This window comes from Xenopus laevis, chromosome 2S (assembly GCF_017654675.1).
Source record: "Xenopus laevis strain J_2021 chromosome 2S, Xenopus_laevis_v10.1, whole genome shotgun sequence".
NCBI classification, from domain to species: domain Eukaryota; kingdom Metazoa; phylum Chordata; class Amphibia; order Anura; family Pipidae; genus Xenopus; species Xenopus laevis.
The window spans coordinates 9136495-9150297 of NC_054374.1; the positions used below are offsets into that span (position 1 = coordinate 9136495).

The 13803-nt window shown below is 39.6% G+C and overlaps 1 long non-coding RNA gene across 2 annotated transcripts in view; it reads right to left on the reverse strand.

The window, feature by feature from the left end:
• The window catches only part of LOC108709202, a 211807-nt gene that overhangs the window by 20987 nt on the left and 177017 nt on the right, over nt 1-13803 (reverse strand). The window lies entirely within an intron of this gene.

Here is a 13803-nt window from a genome sequence, read left to right on the forward strand (position 1 = left end):
CTCTGTTGTGTACTTTGTATGGTTACTTTGGCTTCCGCTGAATAATCTGGGTTAGGGGGCTGATGCAGAAATTGCTCACGGTCTGGATGGCCACAGCAAACATTTCCCTTTCCCTTTTGGAACTATTTTTGGAAATATGTTTCACAAATATTCAAAAATAGACAAAGCCAAGTCTCTGGAAAATATATCTTAAAGTGACATCCCCCTTCTTCCGTTTTGCGGCTGACTGTGAAATGTAAATTGTGTGCTCGCTGTTTTGTCCCCGCTCCAGTTTCTCTGAGCTTGCACAGTCCGTAGCACTGGTACTTTAAGGGGTCAAGGGCCATTACTTCATTGATCAAAGAAACAGTTTGAAACCCCTGTCCAGTGCTAAAACTTTCAAACAAGTTATTGGAAAACAGTGAAGCTTCAATTTCTTTGCTTATAACACAGAACCAAGTTATATAAAGCATTTATTACATTCATATCCACACAGATAATGCCAACTTTTTGTTATAGAGTGACAGATTCTAAGCAACTTTTCAATTGGCCTTCATTATTTATTTTTATATTGTTTTTTAATTATTTGGCTTCTTCTGATTCTTTCAAGCTGGGGGGTCACTGACCCCAGCTAAAAACAAATGCTCTGTAAGCCTACACATTTAGGGGCCGATTCACTAACTTCGAGTGAAGGATTCGAAGTAAAAAAAAATTCGAAGTGTTTTTTGGGCTACTTCGACCTTCGACTACGAATCGAAGGATTCGAACTAAAAATCGTTTGACTATTCGACCATTCGGTACTGTCTCTTTAAGAAAAAACTTCGACCCCCTAGTTCGCCATCTAAAACCTACCGAACTCAAAGTTAGCCTATGGGTAAGGTTTTCTAAGTTTTTTTGATCGAAGGATATTCCTTCGATCGTTGGATTAAAATCCTTCGAATCGTTCGATTCGAAGGATTTAATCGTTCGATCGAAGGAATAATCCTTCGATTGAACTATCTGCGCTAAAATCCTTCGACTTCGATATTCGAAGTCGAAGGATTTTAATTAACCCTCGATATTCGAGGTGAATCGGCCCCTAATTGCTACTGCTACTTTTTATTATTCGTCTTTCTTTTCAGGCCTCTCCTATTCATATTCCAGTCTCTTATTTAAATCAATGCATGCAGTCATTTGGATCATTGATATTGCAAACTGGAGAGCTGCTGAATAAAAAGCTAAATAACTCAAAAACCAAAAATAATACAAAATGAAAAACCAATTGCAAATTGTCTCAGAATATCACTCTCTCCATCATACTTGAAGTTAACTCGAAGGTGAGCAACCCCTTTAAAAGATAAGTTCTTTTAGCGTAGGTAGCGTAACCCGCTTTTCTGTCACCCCAATCCATGTGACCTAGGGTTGCCACCTTTGCTGATAGCTAAACCCAAACACGAGGGCCGGGGCAGGTAACATTGGGGGTGGGGCGGTGATGTAGGAACAGGCATGATGACATCAGCGGAGGGCACAATGATGTTGGTGGAGTTATGACATCAGGGCAAGGTTATTGCCTCACTTAGATGCCACTGGCTGGATTTCCAGTATTCTCAATGTTTTAAAGTGTTGATGCCCAGTTCAAAACCACACAGGTGGCACCCCTATCTCTAGCTATATTCTGATTGATGAGTAAGCCCAATCCTTTAATTACAGGTATGAGATCTATTATACAGAAATCAGTTATTCAGAAAGCTCTGAAATACAGCAATGCTAATTTAAAAAAAACAAACATTTGTAATACTAAGAAATGAACTGTAGTTGTTGGTAAATAAGCCATGTTGAGGTGAGTATCTTAGTATTTAAATGCTTTTCATGTATTGGCTATATTATTGTTCGGGTTTCATAAGGCTGAAAACCGATCAGAAATTTCAGATCTGAACAGAGACAGGCCTTACAAAAACCGTTCGGATCAAAACCGAACAGGTGGCAACCCTCCTGTCCACACACTCAGCCAAAGGAAAGAAAAAAGGTGGAAAAATTCTTCTTTTGTCACGAAAAGTCACGTTATTTTTCCTACCCGCCCCTAATTTACATATGCAAATTAGGATTCGGTTCGGCCAGGCACAAGGATTCGTCCGAATCAGAATCCTGCTGAAGAAGGCCGAATCCTGGCAGAATACCGAACCGAATCCTGGATTCGGTGCATCCGTAATAAACATGCCAGTAAAACTAGGGTCAGTGACCCCATCAGCCAGGCTGTATTTCAAATTTCAGGTTTGAGAAACAGGCAAAAATAGATAAAAATATAAAACTGGCATTTTCAGGTACATAACATACCACCTACATTACAACAGGCAGTTAATTCAACATATCCCCATTAACATATTACAGGATTTATAAAACTGGGAGAAAAAGCATCTGATATACACGACACATTACCATATAACAACCTGAGCACATTACAATAGGCAGATTACCACAATCAGGTAATAGTGTGAGGATTGAATCTGACAGTTTTGTTTCCATGGCAGACATTTTAGATACCATGTGCTCTGCCTGTCTCCATTACAAACGTTAGGTATTAAGCTACACACTACTAAAACTTCTAAAAGCACGGAGTTGCTGTAGCTGGAGGTAAACGAGTCACTTCAGCAAAGACATAACCTTTAAAATCAACTGTAAAACGTTTGAGGTGATTAGAGCATTCACAGACATCTTACCTGTTCGGTGCAGCTAAAGCACTGAGCAGGGACCAGACCAATTGACGGGACATACAAGGGGGTTTAGGGAAAGTCCATTAAGGATTATAGTCTGGTTCTGCTCAGTGTGTGGCTATGGTTTTCACACAGAACTATTTATTACTTGATTAGGACCTAACAAATAGCAAAACATACACACTTATATGTTGCACTCCAAGTCAAAATATTAGTACAATCCAAATGAATCTTCCTGTTAGGAGTTTAACATTTTACAGATAGGGTTTCCACCTTTTCTGGACAAACATACCGGCCTTCCGATTTATTTGGAAAATATTCATATAACTGTGTTACAGTAGCAATCATTTAACTTCCGATTTTGCCTGTCTCTCAAACCTGACATATGAAATACAGACTGGCTGATGAGGTCACCGACCCTAGCAACTGGAACTTATTATTATTCCTGAGACTGGATTTTTCTGCGATGTTCCTATTCATCTTTTTACCCAGTGAAATATTTACTTTATTGGATTGAGATGTGCCTGAAGCACTTGAAAAAAAATGATTCCTAAATATTCAGACCGCCTAATCTGAATTCAGAACAAAGAACTTTAATTTGTTTGGTGGCCTTTGCTGTAAGGAATTATATATATATTAAAAAAAAAAGTGCCCTGTTTTGTGGGAACTCCTGCAGTGAATAAAACAAAGGCGCGTAACTGCTTGAAGTTGAAATGAGAGTTGCTGTCTCTTATGAAAAACATACTGGCCCTTCTACCATTTGAGTGAACTCTTCGGGGGTTATTTGCTAAAAAACGAATGGAAGAATTATGAAAAAATAGTGATGTGTTTTTTTTTTATAAAATCTGACTTTTATAAAATCACGAATTTTTCCGAGTTTATTAAACCCAGAGGATGGAATTGGCCGAAACAGAAAATCCGGCATCCCAGACCTGTCAAGGTTGCATATAAGTCAATGGGAGAAGTCCCAATGATTTTTTGATGTGCACTGGGTTTCGTGCAATACCCCAAAAACATTTTTGAAAATCAGACGAAAAATCAGATTTTTTTTCCCACAAAGCAAATTTTCAGGAAAATATAATAATATATAGTCTCGAGTGGATTTGATCGGTGTTTGTAACAGAAAATATTGAGTTAAATTCAGACTTTGATAAATAAACCCCTTCGTGTACCTGAACTTGACGAGTAGAATAGTGAATTTACGGCTGACTTTGTTTCCTTAATTCCACTTAACACAACAAAAGTCTATTGAACATTATATCACTTCCTCCCATTCACAATGCAGCTAAACTTTAATGTTCCTATGAGCTATAACAATTGGTGGGATATTCCAAATGTGTCACATTCTGACATTTGTAAGGTAATAAAAACGTCCTTGATGTTCCCACCTACAGGAAACTCCTGTGTGCTTCAGGCCGAGGTGGCAAATGCAAGTGACAGTTGCCAAGATTCCATAACTACATATACAATGAGTACATTATCCTCCCACGGACTTTTCCCGTTTCATAAAAATCTGAGCAATTGTATGTAAGGTCTGGGAACGCATAAAGAATCAACTTGGTTTTCCTGGGATGGTCAAAGCTATTTAAAAAACACTGATAACATTTGCAAAGTAAATTCTAACATTTCTTTTCCCCAATATCTCTGATATATAGAACTTTGTTTAAGTTTTATTTGTATTTCAACTATTTTTCTCATTTCCTCCCACCTTCTCTTTTTAGAGGATTTCAACATTCTCATAAGCAAAATTTTTTTTTTTAGCATCCATTAGGATTTCCACACCTGTTCATGATTTTATCAGAATCATCAAGTTACACAAGAAATAAGGTTTCAGTTGCAGTTTTGCTAAAATCTGATTCCAACATTTTGATGGAAATATTCCGATTTTTTTTTTTATTACAGAGGTTGTTTTCCTTTATTTTAACTTTTAGTATGATACAGACAGTGATAGTCTGAGGCAGTTTGCAATTGGTCTTCATGTTTTATGGTTTTTGAGTTATCTTTTTGTTCAGCAGCTGTCCAGTATGGTTTTTCATCAACTAACTGGATGCAGGGCCTTATTTTCCCGATATTTTGATTAAGAGACTGGAATAGGTATTGTAAGAGGGTCTGAATACTGTGGGTAGATAAGTAATAAAAAGTAAAAATAGAACTGTAGACTCACAGAGCAATATGACTATGAAGATTTTCATTCATCCAGGTCATGGTATATCTAGTATAGGTCAATCTAAAAACAACTGGACTTGCTGAGTAATCAATGAAGATGTTTCACTACTCATCCGAGCAGCTTCTTCAGTTCAACTGTGGGAAGTTCTCAGCATATAAACTCTTCCACTAACCCAATCACAACGGCACATTGTAACTCTTCAAAGAGGTGACATCTGAAGAAATTCACAGAGGTGTGTTCTGTGTAGTTACTGTGATAGGATTACCAATGTGTCATACAACTCCTAGAAAGAGGTGTTACTTGTGAGAGTTGCATGAATGGTCATGTGAAGTGTTCTGAAACTGCCGTCTTCATTGATTACTCAAACGTCTTCATTGATTACTCAGTAAGTCCAGTTGTTTTTAGATTTACCTATACTAGATATCACAGAGCAATAGTTTTTGTCTGCTGGGGTCAGTGACCTCCCATTTAAAGGCTAGAAAGAGGTAGACGAGGAAGGCAAACAGCCGAAGTCCCGAAGCGGTGAAAAGACCCAAAGCCATTAAAACAGCCGAAGCCAAATTCTCGAAGTGGCGAAACATCCAAAGTCACAAAAACAGCCGAAATTGACGTCCTGAAGCGGAAAAAAGGCCCAACGTCAGGAAAACTGCCTAAATTGAAGTCCTGAAGTGGCGAAAAGACAGAAAGCCACAAAAACAGCCAAGGTCGAACTCCTGAAGTGGTGAAAAGACCCGAAGCCACGAAAATAGACCAAATGGAAGTCCGTAAGCGGCAAAAAGAACCAAAGCCACAAAATCGGCTGAACTCCTGAAGCGGCGAAAAGACAAAGACACGAAAATAGCCAAAAATTGAAGTCCTGAAGTGACGAAAAGACCTTAAGTCATGAAAGGAGGCGAAGTTGAAGTCCTGAAGCCACAAGTTCAATTCTACTGTATTTATTACATCATGCGGAGAGAGGTCGCAAAACTGCTCTGTTTCGTTACTTGGCACAATAGTTGCATAGTTCAAGCATATTATCCCTCCTACTACATCATTGCCTGCAAATTAAACACATTGATTTAGAAATGTCATAGGCCCTTTCACTGAAGTTTAACCAGACAAATGCAATCCACAGGAACCTCTGCACTTGAACTGCTCTCATTCTTCATGCATTTGTTTTAATATCAGCAGTCTGAACTTTTTGCTGTGAACCTCCTTTAAAGAAGAATTAAGTTTGTGTTTCATACATTTAAACAATCGAATGAACCATATAATGTGCTCAATGCATGTTTTAACGTCCATGTTCATGCAGATTTAATAATGCACAGTGACTGGTATAAAACATGAAAAAGGGATGCCAATCTATCAAGACCAAGGTGGAGTTGAGTGCTGCAACATTATTAACTGGTTTATAAAATATGTGGTTGTGCTGAACCCAGAAAAGCTGCTAATAAACATCTGTTATGACTGTGTTAGGCCAAGTTCTTGGGGTCAGGTAGGGGCCCATAGATTCCCTCATCTGTTTTCAGCTATTAGAGAATTCGATTCTTCTCTCTAGAATGGCAAGTAGTTTTAAATTAAATAGCACATAATCAAAATCAGGCTAAAGCTTTAAACCTTCTTGTAGAGTTGAGGTAAATCAGAAGGGGGTACGGCAGTCATAAGACACGAAAGAAAATACCTGAACATTTCCAGAGGTTATAAATTTCTCCCTCCTCTATCCATTTCTCTTTTACCACTCATAAACACCTATGCTGGCCCAATATTTGGTACCATGGGATCGACCATGAAAAAAGTGCTTGAGAAAATGCTGGGTACTGGGGAGGTTATAGGGGTGTTTTAAACTTAGGAGGCATATTAGAGCTGTGTCTGGATTTTGTTCAACCTTCATATGTTCACCAGTATTAAAATGCTGATCGTTAAGGCTAACAGCATGGAAACTATAAATTTAGCATACAGTTTAAGGCAGACATATAGAATAGTCTGAAGTTTGCTAAATTAGATGCTCCCTACCTAAGACAACATTTCTCCTGACATAAGTAAAGGAAATATTATCCTGCTGCATTCACCCCACATTTTATAACATTAGCTGCTAGTGCAGTGGGCAGAGGCTTAGGGCCACTGGGTGCATGTACTGGTGAGTGGCCCTCCCCGTAGGGCTGAACAATCCATTAGCAAGCAATTAAAAGAATGGGTAGCTGGTATCCCTCCCACTACATAGTGATTATCTGCACCTCCTGCAATCCAACGACCTGAGTGCCACTGGCACCCTGAGCTTCCATGGAAAGCAGGTAACAGAAGTAAGAACAGGGTCGAACTAGGGGGCTTGGGGCCCACCGGGGTTGCTGCCCCAGGCCCCCCCTCTGCCCACCCCTGCTGCTCTGATGCACCGTGTTTGTACATATGTGTGCAGCACTGGTTCGTGTGCATTTTTTTACCGCGACAACCGAACAAAGGGAGGTCGCCGCCATTAAGAAGTGGATCTGGGCCGGCGGGGCCCACAAGAGCCCATGGGGCCCCCTGGGTTTTTTCCCAGTGTCTCGCCGGCCCAGTTCGACCCTGAGTAAGAAGTTAGTGGAAGTCGAGAAGCTGCAAGTAATATAGACCAGGGTTCCCCAACCTTTTTTACCTGTGAGCCACATTCAAATGTAACTAAAAATTTGGAGCGCAACACAAACATGAAAAAAAGTTTCTGGGGGTGCCAAATAAGGGCTGTCGTTGCCTATTGGTAGCCCCTATGTGGACTGGCAGCCCCCAGAAGTCTCTGTTTGACAGTACACATGGTTTTTATGTAACCAAAACTTGTCTCCTAGCCAAGAATTCAAAAATAAGCACCTGTTTTGTGGCCACAGGGTGCAACATCCACAGGGTTGATGAGGAACATGTTGCTCGTGAGCCACTGGTTGGGTATCACTGATATAAACCATTAAAGTGATTTTGGGCAATTTTATTAGATGCTTAATGCAATGGCACAAATTGGTTTGTATCTATATACTGTATCTCCTTTAATGTAATATACAGAGAAATTAAATGCAAGCAATGATGCATACAACTCATAATTAGTGATGGGCGTATTTCTCCCATTTCGCTTCGACATAAAATTTGCGAACTTCCTGCGAAACGGCAAAAAATTTGCGACAAATTTGTGAAACTCGTAAATTGAATTTTGACGCCAGCGTTAAAGTCAATGGGCATCCGAACAGTGTGGTGCGCAGCGATTTTGAGGAGAATGAGTTTTCAGATGCCTGTCCAAAATTTTCGACGCAGGCGAATTTTTGCTGGAGTTTCGCGAAATGCAGAAATTTATTCACGGAATTTATTTGCCCATCACTATAATTTAACATTTGTGCCTATAAAGCCGCCATGGTAAGTGCAATAACAAAGTGAATGAAAAATAAAGTGGTGCTTAATTATTTCTACAGTTAGGGCTTCTGGTGCACAACAGGAAGCTCAGTTGTTTGGCATGTGACGGATCCCCAAAGGAACACTCAGGAAATATTTTACCACTTTTTTTTTTTTTTTACCGGTATGAATATTTTGTTAGCGACTAAACCAAAGGTTAAGAGTTATGAGAGCACTGTGGTCTGCAGATGGAATTCATGGTAATTCACTTGTACCAAAAGTGAAAAGTAATCACACATTCATAAAGAGGTTTTCCTGAAGGAGCAAGTGTGTGGTCTGTTAGCTGCCAAAATAAAGATATTAACAGGGAGCTAATGTAAACGAGAGAAAACATATGTCAATGTTACTTGTGGGCAGAGCTTGGGTTATATGTCCACTGCCAGCCTGGCCCACAGGAAGGTGAACCCTGCAAACTAAGTACAATGGTGTTCTAATAAAAAGTATTGTACTAAATAGATAACATCCCAGTCTGTGTCAACCATGTTGTCTGTAGTGATGGGCGAATTAAGTCTTGAATACACACAGAATTTCCGCGTTTCAACGCCGGTGAATAAATTCATAAAACTGCCGCAAAAAATTAAAAAATTCCAATTCAAAGTGTTGCCGGCATCAAAATTGTCAGCGCCCGAGAATTGACGCCGGCATCAAAAAATCTTGTTTTGTGAATTGTTCTGCGAAACGGGACAAATTTGCCCAACATTAGTTGTGTGTAGACACTTTTTGTGTTTTTCAACACTTCAAACCCCCCAAAAGACCCTGCACAATAATGCACTTAGCTATGGAAGCTTTGTTTTGTTATATTACAGTGTCACTGCATGGTTTTACCATTTTGAGCAAATACTGGTGGGGAAAAACTCTTGGGCACCACAGCAAATATATTTTTTTTGGCACACAGCTTATAAGATAAGTTAGTTCTGAAAGAAGTACTAAAACTGCACTGGACTCCACAGGGCCCTTTATACTGCTTGCTCTCCTTGCAACTGCAGGGTCTGCTGCTCCTATTGTTACAAACCTGGTCAATATTTTGGAACTTAAATAAATTCCCTTTAAGTTCCGAACTGCTTAAAATTTAGCTGTTAGCAGAAAACAAGTGAATGCAGTAAAACAGTGCTAATTTACCCCCATTTCAGTAACCTATTGTTAACAAGCAGTAATTAGCTCTATTCCGTCTGTTGCAAGAGATAGAGAGAGAATAATAAACAGACATGGCTGATGAGTCCTATTTTGTGCAAATCTAGGTAAGCAGTGGGAGCACTCACCGATCACTGGCTCAGCTTGTGCTGCACATCCGACCGTGGTCCCATCGGTAAAAGTACAACGTCCAATTCATGCATAGATGGAGCACCAAGATGGCCAAAAATCGATTAAAAACTTTGATTTTTATTTCATCATGTTAAAACAATCAACAGACAGCATGCCCTTGCAATCCCCATGGCCCAGGGGATTGCAAGGGCATGCTGTCTGTTGATTGTTTTAACATGATGAAATAAAAATCAAAGTTTTTAATCGATTTTTGGCCATCTTGGTGCTCCATCTATGCATGAATTGGGAGTCCTATTTTGTGCACTGGGACATATTTGCCCATGTTACTACTTGTGTTTGTCATGGACAGGTTCAATTCTTGGCTAATAAAACAAAGCCATTTCAAATGCACACTCTAGCTACAGCAAAAGCGATTTGTTTGGTTATATGAATACACTTGTGCATAGCGACATACAGTATACAAACCTAATGCTATACCCTGACATTACTTTAGCCCTGGATAGTACTCTTGTCCAAGGAGTAGAGCCCTGCACACACCCAACCCCTACCTGATTACCCAGTCACAACCCGCTTACTCGCATTTGTAGCCCTTCATCGGACAGCACCGAAACTGTGACATCATGGTATCACTTGTTTTTCGTAGAGTACAGTCATTTTTGTTTCTCCCAAATGTCTGCCTACAATACACCCACCTGTACAAAATGGGAACCCGAGGGTCACCCACATGGTTGAGACATTGATGATATTTTCGACCGAGCCCCGACCGCATTGCGGGTATTCCCATGGGTACCCGAACCGATGTAGGACTCATCCAAGCTCCTCTGAAAGGAATTTGTTTATATGAATATATGAAATTGATGCAATGAGTAACATGAGGTGAGCCATTTATGTGTTTTAAGGTGTGCCAAATTGCATATTTTTGGGCCTAGTAATTGTATTCTGTTCTATTCTGTTCTGCAAAAAACGAGGCTCATGGTCTGTAATGATAAAAACCAGATTTAGCACCTTCAGTGCAGGCCTGCCATCATAAATTACCTTGTAAGTTTACCAAAAGTACACATTTATCACTTGAAAAAAAATCCATAAAAAGGGGGTATAACACTGGGAAATTATATCTGGATGGACTAGAGGACAGCAAGAATGAGAAGTATGGTGAGGATGCTGGAAATGTTGACAAAAGTCTGTATGAATATACATTGATAGTGATGGGTGAATTTGCGCCAGCGTCAAAAACGAGACGCCGGCGCCGTTTCGCGAATTTTCCGCCGTTTCGCGAATTTCGCGGCGAAGCGAAACGGCGCCGGCGTCTCGTTTTTGACGCTGGCGCCCGTTTTTGACGCCGAAGTCCGTTTTTTCAGAAAATTTTTTTTGGCTCCGTCGAATTTCACCGCGAATTCGCGTCTGGCGAATAAATTCGCCCATCACTATACATTGATGAAGTCTCTACCGATTAGCATGCCAGCTGTTTTTAAGGCTGGCATTAAGAAGGTTACAGATATAACAAAATGTTGTTTAGAGATAAGTGTAGGACTAGTGTTCACCATTATACCTGGCCTTCTGATTTATGCTGTGTAGGCACCATCAAGTACAAGGTATTATTTTATTATTACTGAGAAAAGGGAATAATTTTTAAAAATTCTAATTATTTGCTTAAAATGGACTCTAAAATGGAAATGGAAGATGGTGTTCCCATAATTTGGAGCTTTCTGGATAACAAGATTCAGGATAATGGGTCCCATAGCTGCTTTGGGGCACCTAATAAATGTATGGGATCAGTTATCCAGAAACCTGTTGCTCTAAATTATGGGATGGCCATCTTCCATTAAAATAACTAAAGTTTTTTAAAATGATTTCTTTTTTCTCTGTAAAACTATCTCCTGCTTGACTAATAGTATTCTTTTGATACCAAGAAGAATAAGAAGAATACTACTTATTGCTCTCAAAACAATCCTATAGGGATCCAAATTATGGAAAGACCCATTATCTGGAACACCCAGAGGACCTGAGTATTCTGGATAACAGATCCAATACCTGTACAATTATTACGGGGATGCTTAGGATTTATGTGCAACAGCTGGAATGGCTTGCTTTGGGCATCGATTCTGCCAAAACTCAGTATTTTTTACAGAGATGACTATCACTGCTGGTAGCTACACTTCAGCATAATCTGAAGGACACAATAAAGACCTCCCTGGTGTATTAAATTGATTTGCACACTGATATACAAGTTTCAGTAGCCTCTTTATTCGTACTTGTAGTAAAACATCCATCATATGCTAAAGCCGAGCTTGTAATTCTCCAGTTTCCTGCATTCCAGTCGCTGCTGCTCCATTCATAAGGTAGGCACCCTCCAGTTTCATTTTACAGTACCAAAAAAAAAAGTAAAGCTGTGTCTCACTGTGCAGACAATAAAGACATCTGATTACCCAGCCTACTTTGCAAAGAACAGAGGGAAAAAGAAAAAGAACTCCACATACTAAGGCTAAACAAAGTATCCCCCTTTCTGGCCATTTCATTTAATCTACTAATTTATTTTTTCAGCTAACACATACGTTGAAACACAGCTGTAACCAATGACTTGCAGATCCATTTTCCTGCCAGACGGATCCTATTCTGCTGAAATAGCAAGATTTTTTATATTGTTCAGTTGTATACATTTGGAGGGATTGTTAAGGTTCAAAGGTGACGAGAAAAAAGCTCCTTAAATAAACCCAACCAACAGCAAAGATGTCACATTAGGGTGCTTATTAACATATGACTCAACTGAGTGCCCCTTAGGATAGACAGTATAAGCATTTTGGAGTGGCTATACTCAACATTAATACATTATGTTTTTAATGTTTTTAAATATCCCATTTATATAGGTTTTATTTATACTATGCACTTAGCACCTTATAGCTGGTTCATTCCAGGACCTGCATTGATCTGGGATCCTTTTTCTTGAAACCTGGAGACAGGGTCCAGGTTAGAGATAGAGATACCAATGCATAAAGCAAGAATAAATATAGACGCTTGATGGTAAGCTGAAGCTTGTTGCTCATCAAGAACAAAAGGGTCTCAAATAGGTTAGAAGTGGTTAGAGAAAGAGATCCCAAAGCATAAAGCATACAACAAATATGGCTTTTTAATGGAAGCTAAGACAACAACAAAAGGATATTGGATTTTAGGAGACATCCTGGGCTTCCCTCCCAGAATTCCTTCAGATTTGTGTACAAATGAGGAATATATCTCCTCAACCAAAATGTTTTTCTAGTGTATCCACTTCCATTGCTCTTCCTATGCTCACTGAAAAACCCTACATTGCACTGATGAGCCCCAATATGAAAAAAACAACCTGTTTATTTACTACAATGTCTAAACCCCCTCTTCTTCCCCTATCCTTCCCTCATTGTGTATTTGTTTGAAAAAAAAGCAACCCATACCCTTTTCTTCCCCACCATATACTTCTTCTTTCCTTCGTAGCTTTATTATTAATGATGGGCAAAACTCATTGAAGTCAATCGGTGTGAAAATAATGTTGATTCTCCGCAGATCCATGCCTGGAGAATAAATTTGCCCATCACTATTTATTATGTCTACTATTGTACAATGAAAGAGTCTTGTTTATTATATATACAGATGCAGCCACTTTGGTTTGTCTGTTTGACACAGAATAACTAAACACAGATATCCCATTTATCTCATTTAACACAGAAAACTGTGTCACAACAACCCATCTAATTAAAGCATTCACCATTGTGAACAATGGAGCTTTGGTATGCTAATGAAAAGGTTAAATGCATTAAATGAGTTAAGATGACTTAAGATAACACAGTTTCTTCAATTACCCCTGAGTCATGACGCATTTAACTCACAAATCCAAGTGGCTTCATCTGTACATAAAGAATATTTTTTCATTTTAAAAAAAGTCTGCAATTGGGAATCCAAATAGCATGTTACTCTGGATGCTCTTTTAAACTCAGTGGGTGGTCTTTAGGGCAAGGGGCCCCAGACTTTTTTTTGATGAAAACATGGGTAAGCCCTATGTGGACTGGAAGACCATAGGTGGGTCCGTTTGGCAGTGAGCATGGTCTTTATGCCTCCAAAAGATGTCTCCAAGTCAGAAATCCAAAAATGACAGGGCCAGAACTAGGGGTAGGCAGAAGTGGCACCAGCCTAGGGTGCAACAGAAGGGGGGCGCTCGGCAGGTACCTGTTAAAGTGTCTTCTGCCTACCCATAGTCCGTGTTTGCTACCCTCTATTGCTTCCTCCTCTCTGTCGATACCTCCCCTCTGTGGCTTTTCTCTCTGTTACAGCCCTCTGGCCAGGTGCGCTAGGAGAGAG